The sequence below is a fragment of the Podarcis muralis genome, chromosome 9, assembly GCF_964188315.1.
Source record: "Podarcis muralis chromosome 9, rPodMur119.hap1.1, whole genome shotgun sequence".
NCBI classification, from domain to species: Eukaryota; Metazoa; Chordata; class Lepidosauria; order Squamata; family Lacertidae; genus Podarcis; species Podarcis muralis.
Genome location: NC_135663.1, coordinates 50146609 through 50161814, shown reverse-complemented (window position 1 = coordinate 50161814; position 15206 = coordinate 50146609). Strand labels below are relative to the sequence as shown.

Sequence of the window (15206 nt, the reverse complement as noted above, 5' to 3'; positions counted from 1 at the left end):
ACTGCAAATCATTTTGACTTTTAGTGTGCACCACTGTTGGTTATAGAAACTGGGGTCAATTCTGTCACATCCTCTGTGAGTTTAAGTCAATATTACTCAAGTGTGTAAAATTCCACCCAGTTTAAACATACAGATACCCAAGGACAACTTTGCAGAACTACAATATCTTATTCAATGGTGTTCCTTGTGATGATAGATGGCTGTTTTAGTGGTGACGTCCATCCACAGAACTGGGAGATTATTTTCACTAGTTCTTCCTCTCCGTGCAGCTCCCTGCACACTCCCAAAACTGCTAAAGGGTTAGGATCCTTTGGAACAGCATAGAAGCAGGGGCTTCAGGGGACAAGTGAGATCAGCAATTACAGTCCTTATTTCACTGACATAAGCCTTTTCTGGATCAAATAGCCATCCACCAGTACGAGAGACAACACTGGATACAACCCAAAGAATGCTACACGGCTCATCATTCAAACATTCCTTATTGCAGCCATGTATTACATGGTGCCATTTTCAATGCCTTTGGAAATAGATGGTCCCTTCTGAGATTCTTTCATTGCCAATTACATTTTAACAACATGCATTTTCCCCTCCAGTTTTTTCATAATATTCCAAGTTGTGCCACTAAAGTTACAATAGAGTTAGGGATTTATCCTTTCATAATATGAGAAGTGTTGCCCAACTCAGCTTTTAACGTTTTCTTCTAAACCATTGCCCTAATGAATTTCACCTTCATTTTTATGCTTTTCCTCACACCAATTTCCATTGGTCTTTACAGACAAGGGTGATCCTCCACCCTTCTTTTTTCACACCTGAGGTATGCAGCTGTTGTTCATTTGCAGTACCTAATTCAGGCAACACTCCCTTAGTAAGGGACACTTGATGCATGGAAATTACATACACTGCCTTGTGTTCTATTGATGAAAGGTGGGATAATACTGTATAGGCAACCCTCGATTTGTGTGGGGCTTGCATTCCAGGTCATAACATGTGACAGTGGAGCATGTATAAGCCCAGTTCACCCTGTTACACTTCTGCCCCCGGCCTGCCTGTTCCACCTTCTTTTCCAGCCACTTCTGGGTTGTTGTGATGTGCGCATGCCAGCCACACATCAATTGGACATGCATAAACTGGCCATTGTCTGTAATACATACATGTGTGCACACCCAAACTATGATAAGTTGGGATTCAAGTGAATCCTGAAGTACTGATTGGCTATGACAAAATTTGGATCAATATTGTAAGGGGAACTGCATCATTTTTATCTCATTTTATATCTTACAAAACAGCTGTTTACTCCAGCACATAACTAAACAATAGAAGTTACCAGCATGCAAACAATTAAAGAAAGTAACTGTAAATTAGTGCACAAGAATCACAATGCCTTATAGTGTGTACAAGTCCTTTGAAGGCCAAAGCTTTGTTTGTCCTACAGATAGCTTCTCCAACTGAAAAGCGTATGCCTAGAATTCACGCTCTGTTATACTCGGTCTGATCAATTAGTAATAAAGAATAATGGTTTTTATCCGTGGAGTGAGATCACCTGGGCTCACTGTTCACTCATTACTTTATAGGTTGAAATGCCAGTCCTTTATGAGTCTCTGGAGCATGCATGCCCCTTCATTACAGGGAGAAAGTAATAAGTGAATGGGGTAGCACAGCATTTATATGAGCGTGATATTTTTCTGAAAGCCCAGTAAAACAAAGCCATTCTTTACAAGGACAGGTTGGCGGGCAGGGAGGTATTGCATTCAAACAAATGCTGCATAGCCTATTCACTCTTTAATTTCTACTTGTAGTGAATGGAAGGGGCATGCATGAGCAAAAGACTCATACCAAATTGAGATTTCTCTGGGGAAATTAATGAGCAAACAGGCCCGCAAGGTTGGTTCAAGCCATAAATACTCCAGATCTGAGCTATCCCATTAGACTGTATCCTGGAAGGAACTCTATTTGTTGTCAAGAGCAAAACAAAATCTCAATTAACTCAATTACATCCCAGTATATAGAGCCTTTCTAGAGGTGTCTCTGAAAAGTGTTCCAAAAGATTGAGTGACCTGTAGGGCAATCTGAAGAAAGCATGACCTCTAGGCTCTGCATAAGAGGCTAATTCCGCTCCATCCAAGTCTGAGGGCCAAACATGTTAATCGCATGTTAACAGGAGCTCAGGACTGTGGCAGAAAAAGTCATACTTCCCCTCTCACCCCCAGCATTCCAAGACTGTTCAGGCTTCCCTTACCTGCTATTTACATAACAAAAAAAAAAATGGGTCTGTTAATGGCATTCATTAATTCCACATCTAGCTTAGTCCCAAAATACACAAAGAAATCAGGGGAGTAAAGGATTGAGTGTCTCTTTCTCTTTTACACACACACACACACACACACACACACAGAGAGAGAGAGAGAGAGAGAGAGAGAGAGAATGAATCAAGGCATAGAAGCAGTGAAGATCCACATCACTTTCATCTTCTCTAAAGCTCAGCAAAAATTGAAGCAAAACCCTTCCCCTGAGTCTTCTGAGGTCTCTCTCTCCTCTCACATTTTGCCTTGCATTTTGAGGAAGGAATGAAGTAAGCAGCTAAAGTATTAATGGTTCTCTAGCATGACTGCCAGTTCCTTATTGCACCTGGGGAAACCCTCCATGTGTAGGGAAAAGAGTAGAAGTACTGTACATAGGAACCAACAATAATACTCAAAGTAGCCAGGCTCCTTTTAGCTTCATTGCTCTCTCTCATTCTCTCTCCACTATGTATTAAAACAAAAACCCAACCCTAAATGAAACTAGACAATAATGATGTGTGTGTTTTCTGAAAAGGTTCACATTTGCTGGCAGGGTTTCTGTGTTTTAAATGTCTCATGACAAGCAGAAGTTCAAGAGCTGCAGATACAGTGATAAAAGAGGCTAAGTCTATTGAATTTTAACCTGCTGTCTAGCTATGAAAGACACATGGATGTAACTTTCAGGAGTGCTTTTGCTGTAGTGCTTTGAAAGGATATTCCCTATCAAAATAAATAAATAGAAAACAAGATGCGTGTTGAAGTTGTGCTTTTGATTAGTCAAAAATCATTGGTCAATCCACCAGTCAAATATTGTGAAATATTTGAAATGATGATCGAGTATTCTGAAAGCACTAACTCTTTAAAGCAAAGAAAGGGTTTGTCTTTGACTGACTCCATTATTTAATGTCTCACTGCAGCAGTATTTCATGTGCTTTACTTCAAGCAGTACCTTCAGTTCTTTTGACAGCATTTTTGACAGCTTTCCCCCCCTACACTCAAGACCAATCCCTCACAGGAACTTACTGCTATGATGTTCTATGCCTGCTACAGGGGTAAGGGGCTAGTGGCCCTTCTTTGTGCCCTTGCCCACCACAAGTCTCTCCTGGGAAATTCCTGAGAAGTGGAGGCCTTTAGGAAAGGCCTACAATGCAGGGAGATGCAGCAAATGCGGGGGTGGGGTGGACGGACGGATGGATGGACGTACTGTAGCTCACCAAGTGTACTTTCTTTTTTAATTTATCTATGATACATAATAAGAGAAAAGCACCACCTTTTTTTGCTGAGCTTTCTGCATGTGCTAGAGAGCTTATGGATAATAATAATTTATTATTTATACACCGCCCATCTGGCTGGGTTTCCCCAGCCACTCTGGGCGGCTTCCAACAAAACACTAAAATACAATAAATGGGGTAAGTAGCAGAGCTGGGCTACTATACATAATTATTTGAGATCCTGTATAAAAAATAACAATCCAGGATTGCTTTACTCAATATAAATCTATTACAATAAAACAAAGCAACAAAAGGTATAGCTGTATTTAAATATCATCGTATAAATAAGAGGAAGCTAATCTGCACCTCCCCCCAAAAAATATTTCTTCCTCTGCAGGACCCTATCAATTCACCTGTGATTTGGCAGTCTAGCACCCTGATTAAGATGCAAACTGCTAAAACTCAGCCCTCAGATTGATCCATCAATGGGGGATAATACCCCCCCCCCTTCTCAGCTGATCTGCATGGATCAGCTTTGGGGCTGTGCACCTGTGTGTGCATGCATGTGTGAGTGTAGGGTGGCCAGAACCACTTTTGACTGCCATGTTGTCCTTGGAGGGTTGCCCAGAGGTGAACATGCCTCTCAGGTTAGTCACTCCTCCCCATAAACAGGGCATGAGACCAAATTTAGAAGTATTAAAGGACACAAGAAAACAAAAAAATGATGTACCCAGGGAAACTTGAAGACAGCATTTCACAGATGGGTGGGAACATTGAAAACAGCCTCTCTTGTGTTTCCTTGTACCTCACCTGGGGGCATTTGGAAGAAGACATTTGAAAACCTAGTAACTGCTGGCTATTAAGCCAAACCAAAATTTTTTGACTGCTGTTGAGCCTGCATGAAGCATCACGGGGTACTAAGGCTTGCCTTACATTCAAAGCCATGTGGCATGGTATGTGGAGGCGGAGAGAAAGGGCCCTTGGGTTCCTGGAAGTGCTTCCATAGTTCTTTGGATCCTGGCCATATTTTTGGCAGGATGCTCTGAACTTAAAAAAAGGCTCATTATAGGGTTTTGGTTTTTTTTAGAACTTTAAAATGATTGAAAGATAGAGACAAACTGAGACAGACAAAGAGGCAGAAAATGTGTATAAGAGAGATCTAAGTGAGAAAATGCTTAGCTTGTGGGAGTTTGTCTACATTGCACAGAATTAAAAACCACTTAAGTTACATCTTGACATAGTTTCATAATTAACCACTGAGAACATTGGAACCTATGAAATAATTTATACAGTATAGACAATATTATTGGATAGAGCGGAAAACATTTTGCTTAATTATAATCAAATGGCAGAAATAAAAACCTTTGCCTCGTGATATGTTGAAAAGCCTCTGACTGCAACTCTCTGATTAACAACCACTGCTGTTGTCGTTTTTAAAAAACCCAATTGTCTTACCTAATTTATTTCTTTAATTACATTTATATCTCATCTTTCCTCCAAGGAGCTTGAGGTGGTATACATAGTTCCCCTCCTCCCCATTTTAGCCTCATAACAACCCTGTGAGGTAGGTTTGTGTGATTTTAATTGTGGTAACTGCTGGTCAACAGACATTTTGGACATTTTAAATTTTAAAAAGTTGGTAGTGACTGATCTCAATTATAACTAAAGTCTGAAGACCTGAACTTTAAAAGGCAATTAATATCAATAATGAATTTCAGTGGGTGGGAGTTATGCATGTGCTTAACGTGAGAAATGATAGGATTTAAAAGTTCTTAACTTGATCAAATCATACTCTATGTCAGTTACTTCTAAGTAAATGTGCTTTCGTATTGCAATGATAGTCTTCAAATAACTTTTCATAATATCCAAAGTTCCAGTTCAGTGGTTGAAGTCCTCACGGGAATTCACACAATCAGTCAGCAATTTTCTAAATGAATTTACTGACTGAATTGACCCAAGAATACATAAAGCCACCATAACAACTTGTGAATTTTGGAAGAGGTCCAGTTAAAGTTTTATTCAGATCAAGAAAACTTACATATAGTATGCTTAACTAGAGGCACAGCCTTCATTTTTATCTAATTTTTACTGTAATATCTAGAACAGCCTCAGTTCTGCTTTGACTTGAACCAAGTCCAATTAAGCCGTTTCATACACCAGCTACATCACCAGCTAAAACTGAAGCTGGTAACTTACTCTTCATATTAGCTTTTAAAAAAAATATAGAGAAGAAGAGTTTGGATTTGATATCCCGCTTTATCACTACCTGAAGGAGTCTCAAAATGGCTGACAATCTCCTTCCCTTCCTCCCGTACAACAAACACTCTGTGAGGTGAGTGGGGCTGAGAGACTTCAGAGAAGTGTGAGTAGCCCAAGGTCACCCAGCAGCTGCATGTGGAGGAGTGGGGAAGCGAACCCGGTTCACCAGATTACAAGTCCACCACTCTTAACCACTACACCACACTGGCTCTCTGGGAAGTAGAATAGCAGCTGGTCCTTTGCATAGAAAATAACCATTATCTTTAAAAGATCCTTAAGAGAAGATATAGGCTGGTCAGCTAGCCGGGTCACTTTAATATTTAATGAAGTGTATTTCCATATTTGTCAAACGATAGGCTAAACCTTTAAGTACTAAAATCTACCATCATCAGTAAAATGTCCATCTAAATTTTGGAAAACTGACTGATGAGTTATTATAAAAAGAAATCAGCTTTCAAAACAGAAAGAGAAGATAATGATAAAACTATATGATGAATTCTCTTGCAGTGGTAAACCAAGCCGGGGGGGGGGGGACGGGACACTGCCATAAAAAAAAGGCCAAATGTTTTTTTCCACCTCCATCAAGGTCACTTTACTGATGATATGCTCAATAATATGATAATGCATTTAACCACTTTCCTTGCATCTGACTTCGACCTTATCGCAAATCCAAATGGCCTTGTTTAACTACCCTGGCCTTTCAGCATTTCCCTGAACAAAGATAATTAAGGAGATGTACTGCCCCCTACTATCACAGGAACTGAAAGACAAATAAACTTTTAAGAGCACGGTCAGGTGTCTTTTGCAGTAATGTATAACATTTAAGCGGAGGGCAACATTAATGAAATAATGGTTAAATAATTATAAAAGGTTAACTATGTTAACTGTGTTACATGAGGCAATTTTGTTTTAGTTAAAAAGAAAGAGTGTTAAAAAGTCTTCCAGACTACATTTTACAGCTCCCCGGGCAACATTCCCCTCCTCTTAAAATCAGTTTATGACTGAAAGAGGTGTTCTGCAAAAATTAGCACAAACAATTTGGGCATGGCTACTTTCAATAAAAAGTTCATTTCAAAACCGAAATTTGCAGGACAGCTACATTTATTTCTTTTGTCTAAAATAAAAATGTACCCATTTGCAAAAGGCTTTATAACACTTGCTTCTCACTTTCTTAGTAAATCTTTTTCTTTCAACATACAAAAAACAAACCCTGTTAGTCAGGGTTCTTAAACCAGGGTTCTTAAACCACACAAACCAGTGTGCCACATGACTAATTTCATATACCCAGCAGGGGTTGCGGCTTAATAATTTTCAATCAAATGTTAACTAGCTTGAATTATTAAATGAATGTCTGCAAAGTCTGATAGAAAAAGAACCCAAGAACTACTAAATAAAGAGGTGAAATCAATGCAATGAAAAAGGAGACATTAAAATCAGCAATATAAAAAAATTAAAGTTCACTTCCTTTTTCACTTTTTGCAGCAGCATAGCCAACATGGTCACTGAGCTAACATTTAAGTTAGAATGTGTTAATAAACCTGTGGGTTTCTTCTAATATCTAGCCAACCTGCCTTCCTTTCACAAATGATTGCCTCCTACCCAAATATTTTTGAACTTCAGAAAATGTTTTAAAAGCATTGTGCATAGCGGGGGGGGGGGGGGGGGGCCCTGCTCTTTAAAGAAAAAAGTAGTACCAAAAACTGTGTGTGAGAGAAAAGATCTAGATCTGTCTGTAATTACTTACACCTGTTTCTCCAGGATTAAGGGTACAAACCCATACATACGTACCTGAGAGTAAGCCTAACCAAACTTAGTGGAACATACCGTACTTCTGCATAGACATGTATAGGATTGCACTGGAAAATGGTTTGTTTTTTTACAGTTACCCCTTACATTTAAAATAAAACAATTAAAATTGGTAGAATGGCATGCCATTTATCGTTATAAAACTTAGAAAGTGAAACTGCTGTCCATTCACAAAGTACTGTGGAGATCCGTAGTACCACTTTTTAAAACAAGTATATATTATTGACACACTAATCTTGTCCTACTGAAATCACACGAATCAACTACCATCACCCTTATTCTAAATATATTTCACTCAGTAATAAACACCACTAAAGTAAGTGAGGCTTAATCTGTGTTGTGCAAAAATAAGAATCCCTAAATACTCTTCTATGATTATGATCCAAATCTGAAGCTCCACCTATTTCACATGACTTTATAATGGTGTTCCAATTTTGTTTTCCCACCTAGCTGTTTTGGGATATTGTCTAAAAGCTTGGGTGTGGGTAGTTGTTGCATAATGACTCTGGAGAATAAAAATTACAATCCAGTCTGATACCCTTCATTGGCAACACTTTTGCAGGTGGTGGCATATGCAAGCTTTCAAGTTACACAGTTCAAAATGGAGAGCAGCTTCTGCAAGAACCTTAAATAAAAGAAACACAGGAGTTAATACTGCTCACTGTGAACTTATGCCTGTTCTGCCATATTGCACTTACAACTCTAAACAGAATGCATCTGGCCAGACCTTTCTCCAAAAAAAGAGAAAATATGCACTGTTACTTCATGTACTTAGTAAGTAATGAAAATTTGAAAGGTTAATTAAATTTGCTTTAAATACTGTGAATATTTATAATCCAACTATTGAATAGGTTTGATTCAGTTTCCTATTTTCAGAAAAAGGAGGCTCATTAGGACGCAGGCCTAAAAAAAGGTTGGGAAACAAATATAATCAAAATTTCCCATCAACAGGCCTTTAAACTAAAGCTGTAGTGCAATTCATTTGTAATTTGTACATATTTCTCTGTATAGAAATATTTAAATGGAGCCCTTAATAAAAGAATAATGGGCTTGTATGTTGCTGCAAAAACAAGATGCAAATCTCCAGTTACTCCTTCTACTCCTGTTCTTGAGCTGCTCTTATTCATTTCAATGGGGCTCAAACAGGTCTCAAAAAGACTTTACAGTGGGTTGTGCTCATAAAAAAGCTGTTCTACAGTGAAAAGGAAAACAAAGTTACAAAGTTCCCATTCAGAGGAAACGAATTCAGGCTATCGTATTCTGTATATACACGGCATCAGCATTTATTTCTAGATAGGTTGGTTAAATTTGCTAGTCACCATTGTTTAGTTCAAAGAATGGGCTGAAAAGGAAAAGGAAAAGTTATAAACAAAATGTGAAGTTCTGTATTCTGATCCTTTAATTGCTGATCATAGCTGAAAAGGGGTCTTTTTTCAGCTAATTGTATAAGTCTTGTTAAATCTTTTGAAATGCACTTCAGCAAATGCAAAAATACAGCTCTGAATAGGTTCTTTAATTTGGGTCATTTTACATTACTTGCAGTAGTGATGGGTGCTTAGCAACCCTTCTCTTGTGAATCTTCTAAAGAACTGAATACCTGGCATAAAGCATGTAATCTGTCATACACCATTAATTATCAGGATCACTGTATTTAGACAGCTACTATCACTTCAGAAGAGAAATTCTTTCCACTTTAAACTGAAATTACTTTAAATTTCTGTGTCCAAATCTGAACTGGGGAAGAAAACAAAACAAAAACTTTTAGTGTTAACAGCTAATTAAGTAAAAGATCTACATAGGCTTCCCCCCTCAAAATTGTAGAGATTTGTAATGTGAATTGCTAATTTATGAAATTATCTGAAAAAGGAAACTGCACTATGTAACAATTAGCCCAATCATCTTTCTGAAACGAGCCAAGTAATTATTTTAAAAAGTATAATAGCTTTACTTAATATATTATAAACATAAAAATGTGGAATTAACATATATACATCTGAGTGTTTTTCTTATAGTTTTCAATAGTTTTGCAAAGTGAATTCAAAAATCTACAAAAATTGAACAAGACAGGCCACCCCATGGTTTTTAGGAGCAATTACATTATCATTAATACAAATATGCACATTTACTGACTCACCTTAATGGCAGTCTGTAAAAAGATCAAAAGGTAACACTGACTCATTCCATCAGGCAATCAATACAAATGATATGTTGTGCATGCTGTACAAGCTATATACAGATATGTATGCAGTGCTGGATGTTCCAATCCTTGGGAACTTTTCTCACATAATTTCAGTCAATTTATTTTGCTGTTTAAAGGGCCTACAAGGGTAAGGCAGGTCCTACTATTTATCTTCCTTGTCTTCTACTTTCCAAATTCCTGACCAGGTCAGTAGCAGATCCGTCTTTGCCTGAAGGTCCGCAATCTCTATTTCCCACCCAACTATTCCTAAATTGACTAAAAGCATTCTTGAAAGAAATTTTTTGAAGATGATAGCCAGAAAACGGAAACAAAGTTAACAAAGAGCAGCTGTCCAGGTTTGTTTGGTGAGGTAGACCACTATCCCTTCAAAGTTCCTCAAGATCCAGTCCGCATCTCAATTTTGAAATCAGCTTGAAGTATTAGCTAAAGGTTGAAGAAATGTATTAAGTGCCACCACTGTATGCTTATGTAAAAACAGAATGTGCATGAAATATGGAATGTGCATGTAAAAAACAGAATTCATAAAAAACATTCTGTATTTTAACATGTTATATATAGTGAAGCTAAACCCAAGAATTGTCCAAAATAAGCGGAATTCTAATAAACATTTCCCTTAAAGTATTTCCAATAGCTCTTAACTACCACATTAGACAATAAGCAAACAGTGGTCTCTGGATGCTTCACTCAAACATTTAAAGTTGGAGAACAAAAGGTTTATTTTTGAAAATGAAAACCTTGGCTTGTAGAACTCCAGACATGAATCTGCTTTCAATTACTGAAAGTATTTCCACTTCAGTGGAAAGGGATCAAATCTTCAACTACACCATCTTTAGGCAATGAATTTGATTATATTAAGCTCTAAGAACACAGAATGACTTTGTAGCACAGTAATATATTCTGTGTATATCATGTATTAGTTATATGAAAGAAAAGGAGCTAGAATTATAAATAAAAAGCACTGGAATGTGCAACTGTTTACAGCAACTCTGATATGCCTTATTTTTTCCAGATACCGTAATAAATGTCAAAGAGTAATCCTGAGTTTACAGGAAACATTTAACAATTATTTCTAAATCAATCCAGCCTGCTTTCATGCTGTTTTAAGCTACACTACATTTGCAGTTATAAAGTTAGCTCTGTCGTTATGGACTTTGTTTTTAAAGAAAAGCCAGCCTGCTAACCATTGCCATACATGAGGTCTGCTATTCTCACAAGCGGGTGATTCCATAATTATAAATATTTTATACCCTGCCCTTTCAGAATGCCACGGTAGATTTGCACTAATCAAGTCCAAAAGCCTGGAGGAGTCCTGCGTAAAATCTGAGCTACATCAAAAGGCAAGGATGGCGAAACGTGGTACTCCTAAAGCTCGAAAAGGAATTACTGTGAATTTCAATCTAGGCAGACGGAACCCCATCCTCGCCCAGGAATGAAATTTAAAGTGCTGTTAAGGACAATAGGCTCGCTTGCAAGAGAACAGCTACTTGCAACTGCATCTGGCAGGCAGAAGCGATCTGCAAAGTTCAGCTTGTGCCTTCGCCAGCTCAGCCCTTGAGGGGTTAAAGAAAGCCACCTCGTTTCAAACGCCAGCATAGCCTCTCCGCACCGATTCAAAGAGAAGCGGAGCCTCCTCCCTCCCGTTGCAACGCCGGAGCAAGCGATGTACAGAAAAGCAGCAGCAGCAGCAGCGGAGCGAGGAAAACCCCGCTACATTTACCTAGAGCAGCGCTGGCGGTTCTGCCTGAAATCTTTCTAAGTGGCTCCACTCGAGGTGAGAAATCGCACTTTATCCCGCCTCGGCTTGTAAGGTCAACAGGGTCGCTTCGCAGTCACCCACCTTCCCGTGGCGGCGATTCCGCTGTCTGGGCGCGACGAGCCGAGCGCAGCGCTTCCAAGTTGAACCAGTCTAGAATGTATCATGTTACCGAGCCTGGCTTTCTCTTCAGGCACCGAGCAGCAATCAGACATGATAGGCTGAGGCTCCTCTGTTTACACCCAGGCGGGGGGAGGAGGGCGGGCGAGGCGTCCCTTAACCCTTGCGAGGCCGCGGCTCGCCACAGCCTCCCCGCTTCCTCGGGCGATTCTTAAATCACTTCTGATGGCCACAAATGTCTCGCGCTCTGTCGCTGTTCCCGGCACGTACCACGCCAGAGTGCCTCCCCCCCTTTGAACGTATTGCACACACACACACACACACACACACACACACACGAGCCAGCCTAGGCTGCCAAGCTGACGAGCAGCATCAAAACAGCAGCTTTTCCAAAGACAGCACATTAAGCCTTAAAGATTTGGAAAGGAGTTATTATATCTTATTTATGGCAGTTCAAAAGAGAGAGAGAGAGCGAGCATAAAATCTGGCTGATCATGACGGGCGCTTAAAAAAATAAAATTAAAAAAATCCCCGAGTGTGCGTTATACATCTAGATGGAAAGATTTACTTCCTTCCGAGCGCTTCAATTCCTGGACTGTCGGGAAAGAATCTTTATCCTGACAAGACTGAAATTGTAGCAGCCCGTGCTGCTCTCCACAATTGCGTGCCTCGCAGAAGTCCCTGAAACGGGGGATAGGAAGGAACATGCCACACGACTGTCAGTTCTTAAAACGATGCCTCTCGGGTGCAGCTTTCCAGTCGAGATGGAGACAGCCATAACGAGATGTGATTAATACAAACATGTTGCGAGCATATATGGTCCTGCAGCATTTTCACACATCCAGCAGCGATCAAGGACTTCCAGGTTTTCCATTGTAAAGGAATGCAGAATGCGTGAGAGAAAGGAATGGGATCCACTTGCCTTTTGCATGTGTGCTTAATTCTCATTAGCATTAATGACACACACATCTATCCAGAAGATGACGGAACATTTGGGCCAGAATGCAGGGAGGTAATGATCCAGAGACCTCACACTAGCCATTTTTCTTGGGCAAGCAGCTTGCACAAGTCTTTCCTTTGAAGAAATTCAAGCTACCTCCACTGAATTTGTTCTGTGTAAAGGAAGACAAGGTTTTTTGTTTGTTTGTTTCTACGCATCGTGCACGGTTTGTTGAAGAGTTACTGCGTTCACACATGGAACTTCACTTTTGTCCCCTTTCCACAGTTATTTCTAAATTCTATACTCTGCACTATAAACACTCATCTGCTTTGCTCACAAGCAAAAGTACAAAACTGCATCACAATACTGCAGTACAGTATCTAAAAAGTCCAGTAAAAATAGAAGCGTACAACAGCTTTAAAGGGCTTTGCAGTTTTAAAAATGCACAATGCTCCGGCCCACAGTCCTAAAAACCACAACACACCATTTCCAGATGCATTTTTTTATCTGTTTATATGTGTCCTTGTTTTGTTTGAAAAGGTCTATCAAATGTACTGTTTCAGCACAGCTACGGTATTTCCTGCACTACCTGGATGAAACCCACTTTATGAATATTCATCAAATCTACATCACTACAGGAACATAGGAAGTATAAGAACCTGACTAGCATTCTCCAGTGTTTGAGAAATAGATATTTACTAGTCCTATATGGAGATGCCAGGAACCTGGGGGCCTCTCCATGCCCATACTTAGCTACAGCCCTTTTCCTTTACTGCATACCAGGTGCATACATAGCATTCAACCTGCGTCTCAAACCAGTCCCAACAGGGGTCTTAAGGAAGGGTGAGTAGCCTATACAGCTGAATCCTGCTTGGAGCACAAGAGAGTATGAGGACCTGCCTTTCTCTAGACTCTTTCTTCCACCAATGCAGCAAGCAGCTGCCATCTGGACATGCCTTCATAACTGGATTAAAGGACTGCAACACAGACAATTGTAAACCCATGATATTTATCCTGACTCTCCTCTTGCTCACGCAACAACAGCACCTCATCTCAGCTGCTATAACATTCTGCATGTTGGTCTTGGCTCTTGCCAATTCAGAACGTCTCCACTACATTCATCCCCCCACCCCTTAGTTCCTATGATCATGTCACAGTATCATCTTCAAGGTCCATTTTCAAACATCCATCTGCTTTCATAGTTTCCTATTCTATATTATTTATATATTATACAGTTAAGTTAAGCCTACTGGAAAGGTTCTGTTTTAGATCTGTATCCTGAAGAGAAACTAAATATGACCAAAATAATTCTCAAATATTTCAAAATATTACCTGACTAAATATATTGTTCATCAATATTCTATATGAAAGATGTAAAATAAATAAAGTCAGAGTCCACTTTAATAATAGTGAATCACATCTTTACTTTAAACTAATTAAAGCAAAACCATTAATAAGAAACCCCCAAAGCTAGAAAAAATTCCAGTCATAATCACTTTGAAGTTATAATCTCTATACCCAGTTATTTCCAAATAATACAGAAGTATTAAGAAATTTATTATTCAATCAGAGTTATAAAATATAGACAGGCAAAATTAAAACGACCCAATTATTTTAATTTGGCTATCAAGTACCAGGGCAACATCACCTTCTCCCAAGGAAAGTATGACATTTTAATTTCAAATAATGAGGATCAAGCCAATTAGCATGTGTGTGTCTCCAAACTCCTTGTCATGCAAGTAAAATGCGGTGGTTGCTTTTGTTGTTTTAAAGCTTGTTGGTTGAAGATGAAATAGTAAAATAAATAGTAACACTGGAGATAGAATATCTAGAATATAAAACTCTAGTTTCATTTTAAGACTGCATCATGGTTTTGATGATAAACTCCATTTTGTGTCAGTACGCTAGAGTGGGCAATATTTTTTCCATCTCATGAACATCTGTATTGCACTAAATAACAAGAAGCTTCCCTAATGTCACTAAGGGTCAGGGCAGACAGAAATATACAGATACCATTGGCTGCACTGCTCTGATCCTACACAGAAATGGGGCAGATACAAAGACCTAGAGAGGGGGAAAAGAAGTGGGGTCCTAAAAAGGGTTCTGAGAAGGAAGCAGGAGGCTGTCATGGGGTAGTAGTGGAAGAGCAGCAGAGTAAAATGATGAAAAAAGGAAAGGGGCAGAGAGAGAAATTTAAGAAGGGAAAGAAAGTTGGGAGAAGGAATAGGCAAAGTGGAGAGGTGCACTTTGCAGAGAGTTGTGGAGATAAGAAAGGAACTTCACATATTTATTTTAAATAACCGACCACATCCTTGACGTTACATCTCTATATTAAATTTTATAATGAATCCACAAACTGCCCAGGAGAAATTGAAACTGCAACCACATATATACTTTCTTTAGAGTATTTATGACCTGTCGTCATAGTAATGATTCCAAGGCGGGGTACAATAAAATTGCAATAAAAGCAAGCAATCATTTCAATTAATACTAGCAAGCAAGAAAGCAAGTAAAAATCAATGAACAGCATAACAACTAAGGAATGGTTGCACTTCTAATCTGAACAATTAATAATCCATGAACGGTTGACCAAACCAGCCATATATTAAGCTGGTACTAGAATATAAACAGGATCAGT

At 39.1% G+C, this 15206-nt stretch overlaps 1 protein-coding gene across 24 annotated transcripts in view; it reads right to left on the bottom strand.

Moving 5' to 3' along the window:
- Positions 1-15206, bottom strand: part of TENM3 (teneurin transmembrane protein 3) — a 1264183-nt gene that overhangs the window by 213677 nt on the left and 1035300 nt on the right. For 2 of the 24 annotated variants that reach the window (XM_077934210.1, XM_077934213.1), the window contains exon 1: positions 11473-11749. The exons of 21 other annotated variants lie outside the window; for them this stretch is intronic. The gene's annotated coding sequence lies outside the window, so the exon portion shown is untranslated. Of the gene's footprint in view, positions 1-11472; positions 11750-15206 lie in introns of those variants that run through there. One more of the 24 variants, XM_077934211.1, reaches the window with a different exon arrangement.